Genomic DNA, 6655 nt, shown 5'->3' with positions numbered 1-6655 from the left:
ACCCCACCTACCTCACCATTCAAATTCAAACCACTTTCCCTCCCAAACCCACCCATCAATGGCCGAACCATGACCCCCCTCTCCTATATAAACCCTTCTTCACCCCTTCATTTTCACACAACCTAAACACCACTTTTCCCCCTCTTTGGCCGAACACATAGCCATTCCCTTCTTCCTCATTTCTTCTTCTTCTACTCTCTTCTTTCTTCTTTTGCTCGAGGACGAGCAAACCTTTTAAGTTTGGTGTGGTAAAAGCGTTGCTTTTTCGTTTTTCCATAACCATTTATGGCATTCAAGGCCGGAGAAACCTCTAGAAAGAGGAAAGGGAAGGCAAAAGCTTCCACCTCCGAGTCATGGGAGATGGAGAGATTCATCTCAAGGGTGCATCAAGACCACTTCTATGAAGTTGTGGCCATGAAGAAGGGTCAACTTTGATCAAAGGTTGGACCAAGTCCTCACAGACATTTGTGAAAAGGGCGCCCAATGGAAGAGAAATTCAAGAGGGAAGCTAGTTCAACTGAGAAGGCATGACCTCAAGCCCATCACTAAGAAAAGGATGGAGCAAACAAGAGATCCTCCTCCATGAAATTAGAGAAGATCAAAGAATCATGAGAGAGGAGCAACAAAGACAAGGAAGAGACATTGAGGAGCTCAAGCACTCCATAAGACCTTCAAGAGGAAGAACAAGCCGCCATCACTAAGGTGGACCCGTTCTTTAATCTCCTTGTTCTTTATTTTTCTGTTTTTCGAAAATTTATGCTTATGTTTGTCCATGTTTGTGTCTTATGATCATTAGTGTCTTAGTGTCTATGCCTTAAAGTTATGAATGTCCTATGAATCCATCACCTTTCTTAAATGAAAACTGTTTTTATCACAAAAGAACAAGAAGTACAGGATTTCGAATTCATCTTTAAAACTAGCTTAGTTAGTTTGATGTGGTGGCAATACTTTTTGTTTTCTGAATGTATGCTTGAACAGTGCATATGTCTTTTGAATTTGTTGTTCATGAATGTTAAAATTGTTGGCTCTTGAAAGAATGATGACAAAGGAGACATGTTACTGAGGATCTGAAAAATCATAAAAATGATTCTTGAAGCAAGAAAAAGCAGTGAATACAAAAAAAAAAAGAAGGAGAAAAACGAAAAAAAAAGGGGAGAAAGAAAAAGAAAAGAAAAAGAAAGAAACAAAGTTGTGATCCAAGGCAAAAAGAGTGTGCTTAAGAACCCTGGACACCTCTAATTGGGGACTTTAGCAAAGCTGAGTCACAATCTGAAAAGGTTCACCCAATTATGTGTCTGTGGCATGTATGTATCCGGTGGTAATATTGGAAAACAGAGTGCTTTAGGCCACGGCCAAGACTCAATAAGTAGCTGTGTTCAAGAATCATCATACATAACTAGGAGAATCAATAACACTATCTGGATTCTGAGTTCCTAAAGAAGCCAATCATTCTGAATTTCAAAGGATAAAGTGAGATGCCAAAACTGTTCGGAGGCAAAAAGCTACTAGTCCCGCTCATCTAATTTGGAGCTAAGTTTCATTGATAATTTGGAGTCTATAGTATATTCTCTTCTTTTTATCTTATTTGATTTTCAGTTGCTTGAGGACAAGCAACAATTTAAGTTTGGTGTTGTGATGAGCGGATAATTTGTACCCTTTTTGGCATTGTTTTTAGTATGTTTTTAGTAGTTTTAGTTGAGTTTTTAGTATATTTTTATTAGTTTTTAGTTAAAATTCACTTTTCTGGACTTTACTATGAGTTTGTGTGTTTTTCTGTGATTTTAGGTATTTTCTGGCTGAAATTGAGGGACCTGAGCAAAAATCTGATTCAGAGACTGAAAAGGACTGCAGATGCTGTTGGATTCTGACCTCCCTGCACTCGAAGTGGATTTTCTGGAGCTACAGAAGCCCAATTGGCGCGCTCTCAACGGCGTTGGAAAGTAGACATCCTGGGCTTTCCAGCAATATATGATAGTGCATACTTTGCCCAAGATTTGATGGCCCAAACCGGCGTTCAAAGTCACCCTCAGAAATTCCAGCGTTAAACGCCGGAACTGGCACCTAAATGGGAGTTAAACGCCCAAACTGGCATAAAAGCTGGCGTTTAACTCCAAGAAGAGTCTCTACACGAAATTGCTTCATTGCTCAGCCCAAGCACACACCAAGTGGGCCCGGAAGTGGATTTTTATGTCATTTACTCATCTCTGTACACCCTAGGCTACTAGTTCTCTATATATAGGACCTTTTACTATTGTATTTTCATCTTGGTTCTTCTGGTTCCCCCTCTGGGGCCGAAACCAATGATCACTTTTGTTCTTATGTATTTTCAACGGTGGAGTTTCTACACACTATAGATTAAGGTGTGGAGCTCTGCTGTACCTCGAGTATTAATGCAATTACTATTGTTCTTCTATTCAATTCCGCTTGTTCTTTGTCCAAGATATCACTGGTTCTTCAACTTGATGAATGTGATGATCCGTGACACTCATCATCATTCTCACCTATGAACAAGGTGACTGACAACCACTTTTGTTCTACAAGCAACCAAGGCTCTAGTGAATATCTCTTGGATTCCTGATACACGATGCATGGTTGATCGCCTGACAACCGAGTGCTCGTTTGACAAATGAGCCAGCCATTCCGTGAGATCAGAGTCTTCGTGGTATAGGCAAGAACTGATGGCGGCATTCAAGAGAATCCGGAAGGTCTAACCTTGTCTGTGGTATTCTGAGTAGGATTCAATGATTGAATGACTGTGACGTGCTTCAAACTCCTAGCAGGCGGGGCGTTAGTGACAGACGCAAAAGAATCACTGGATTCTATTCTGGCCTGACCGAGAACCGACAGCTGATTAGCCATATGCTGTGACAGAGCATAGGAACATTTTTACTGAGAGGATGGGAGGTAGCCACTGACAACGGTGAAACCCTACATAAGCTTGCCATGGAAAGGAGTAAGAAGGATTGGATGAAGACAGTAGGAAAGCAGAGAGACGGAAGGGAAGGCATCTTCATACGCTTATCTGAAGTTCCTACCAATGAATTACATAAGTACCTCTATCTCTATCTTTATGCTTTATTCGTATATCACTATACCCATTTGAGTCTGCCTGACTAAGATTTACAAGGTGACCATAGCTTGCTTCATACCAACAATCTCCGTGGGATCGACCCTTACTCGCGTAAGGTTTATTACTTGGACGACCCAGTGCACTTGCTGGTTAGTTGTGCAAAGTTGTGTTTATGCCATGGTATTGAGCACCAAGTTCTTAGGGCCATTACTAGGGATTATTTGAGTTGTGAAAAGTAGTGATCACAATTTCGCACACCAATCCACTACCTTCTTTGCTTCATAGGATAGTCCCTCATAGAAGATATGTAGTTGTACCCACTCATTGAACATTTTCGGTGGGCATCTTGTTGTCAGATCTTTGAATCTCTCCCAGGCCTCATAGAGTGTTTCTCCATCATGTTGTCTGAAAGTTTGCACCTCAGCTCTCAGCCTGTTGATTCTTTGTGGAGGGTAAAATATTGCAAGGAATCTGTTCATGACCTCCTCCCATATAGTTAGGCTATCCTTGGGGAATGATTCCAACCACTTTGCTGCCTTATCTCTGAGTGAGAAAGGGAACAAAAGTAGTTTGTAAATGTTAGGGTGTACCCCGTTGGACTTTACAGTATCACATATCCTCAGGAATATGCTGAGATGTTGATTAGGGTCTTCTTGGGCACTTCCTCCATATAAGCAATTATTCTGAACAAGTGTGATGAGCTGAGGCTTCAGCTCAAAATTATTGGCATGAATTGTTGGCTTTAGGATGTTGCTGCCATAATTGCCTGGGTTTGGGTTGATGTAGGAGCCTAAGACTCTCCTTTCTTGCCCATCATGATTGACTGGGCCTTCTTTGGCATGGTTATGAACTTTTTCCTCATGGTGATTCTCCATATTCTCCTCCATGTTTGTTTCAAAATACTCTTCCTCTTCCTCAGCACCAACGACTCTCTTTCCTCTTGCTTCCCTCCTTAATCTAAGGAAGGTCCTCTTAGGTTCAGAATAAAAGGAAGTTGAAGCCCCGCTTCTCCTACCTGTCATACAACCAATCAAGGCAAAAAAAGCAAGAAAGAAAATGGATGAAGAAATTACTTTTGTTAGAGTAGTTGTTAGTGTGAGTGGTGCAATTGATCGAACAGTTAGAAGAGTGGAAATATGGATACTGAATAAAATAACAAAGGAAGAAGGAAATGGAGCTCAAAATAAAATAAAAAAATGCTAAATAAAAGAAATTAAAATAACAAGGAATTTAAATTGCTTAATCTAGCTCTCCAATCAATTTAATCACTGTCAAATTTAAGTCAATCCCCGACAACGGCGCCATAAAAATTGATGACCAGAATTCACTACCCCATTCAAAAATCAGTGAATTAGTTCTTTTAGCAAGCGCACCAAAATTATCGCCAAGTAATAACCCACAGTGGAGTGGGATCGTATCCACAGAGATTGGCAAATTCAATAAGTTTTAATTGATTGATGAATTAGTCAAGCGGATCAATAACATTGTGAAGTGTAGAATTGTAAATGACATAAAGGTAAATGACTAAAATATAAAGAAAAGCAATAAAGTGCAGAAACAGAAATTGCAGAATGTAAAGTGCTGAATCATAAATGACTTGAATGTAAATGGGAGTGGGGAATTGCTGAATGTAAAAATTAAGTAGTAAAGAAATGGATAGATAAGAATGGGAAAGTTCATTGAGATTGGGAGATGTTGTCTCTTTGGATCAAATCTAGCTTATATCCTCTTTAATCATGCAACTCATTGACCTCTTGGCAATCATGATTGATTGAGCCCCAATCCCTTGGTGACTTGGTGCATGAAATCGCAATCACACTTTTGCAATCCCGCACAACTAACCAGCAAGTGCACTGGGTCGTCCAAGTAATACCTTACGTGAGTAAGGGTCGATCCCACGGAGATTGTCGGCTTGAAGCAAGCTATGGTTATCTTGTAACTCTTAGTCAGGATATCAATAATTCTCAGGTTTGATTGTGAAAAGTAAAAGAACATGAAATAATTACTTGTTTGCAGTAATAGGGAACAGGTTGAGGTTTTGGAGATGCTCTGTCTTCTGAATCTCTGCTTTCCTACTGTCTTCTTCTTCAAGCATGCTAGGCTCCTTCCATGGCAAGCTGTATGTAGGGTTTCACCGTTGTCAATGGCTACCTCCCATCCTCTCAGTGAAAATGTTCAACGCGCTCTATCACAGCACGGCTAATCATCTGTCGGTTCTCAATCGGGTTGGAATAGAATCCAGTGATTCTTTTACGTCTGTCACTAACGCCCAGCCCTCAGGAGTTTGAAGCTCGTCACAGTCATTCAATCCTTGAATCCTACTCAGAATACCACAGACAAGGTTTAGACCTTCCGGATTCTCTTGAATGCCGCCATCAATTCTAGCTTATACCACGAAGATTCTGATTAAAGAATCCAAGAGATATCTACTCAATCTAAGGTAGAACGGAGGTGGTTGTCAGGCACACGTTCATAGGTGAGCATGGTGATGAGTGTCACGGATCATCACATTCATCAAGTTTAGGAACAAGTGATATCTTGGAATAGAAGCAAGCATGATTGAATGAAAAACAGTAGTAATTGCATTAATCCATCAAGACACAGCAGAGCTCCTCACCCCCAACCATGGGGTTTAGAGACTCATGCCGTGGACAATACAATGAGAAACGTGTAATGAGTCATAAGGTGTAGATACAATGTCAAAAGATCCTATTAATAGTGAACTAGTAACCTAGGGTATACATAAATGAGTAAATGACGTAAAAATCCACTTCCGGGGTCCACTTAGTGTGTGCTTGGGCTGAGCATTGAAGCTTTCATGTGTAGAGACTTTTTCTGGAGTTAAATGCCAGCTTTTATGCCAGTTTGGACGTTTAACTCCAATTTTTATGCCAGTTCCGGCGTTAAACGCTGGGAATTCTGAAGCTGATTTGCAACGCCGGTTTGAGCCATCAAATCTCGGGCAAAGTATGGACTATTATACATTGCTGGAAAGCCCAGGATGTCTACTTTCCAACGCCGTTGAGAGCGCGCCAATTGGGCTTCGGTAGCTCCAGAAAATCCACTTCGAGTGCAGGGAGGTCAGAATCCAACAGCATCTGCAGTCCTTTTCAGCCTCTGAATCAGATTTTTGCTCAGGACCCTCAATTTCAGCCAGAAAATACCTGAAATCACAGAAAAACACACAAACTCATACTAATGTCCAGAAAAGTGAATTTTAACTAAAAACTAATAAAAATATAATAAAAACTAACTAAAATATACTAAAAACATACTAAAAATAATCCCAAAAAGCGTATAAATTATCCGCTCATCATGTCTCAATCTCTCAGATCTTGATCAATAGCCAATTCCTTGGTCTAATTGCTCATGAAGAGAGATATGCTTGGTCCCTGATTATACCACACACCCCTATAGGTCCAGGTAGAGGGAGGATTATATGTCACGTATCCAAACACCAAAATCCAGATTCTACTCAAGTGTGAGAAGGGATTTCAAGCATGATTTCATGTTTCCTTTCCCAAGGTTCCGATGAAACCCAATTGCATTCAATCTCTTTCCCAAGATAATTGAACACTAAGCATT

The sequence above is a fragment of the Arachis stenosperma genome, chromosome 5 (assembly GCF_014773155.1).
Source record: "Arachis stenosperma cultivar V10309 chromosome 5, arast.V10309.gnm1.PFL2, whole genome shotgun sequence".
Lineage (NCBI taxonomy): Eukaryota > Viridiplantae > Streptophyta > Magnoliopsida > Fabales > Fabaceae > Arachis > Arachis stenosperma.
This window is presented reverse-complemented; position numbering follows the sequence as displayed.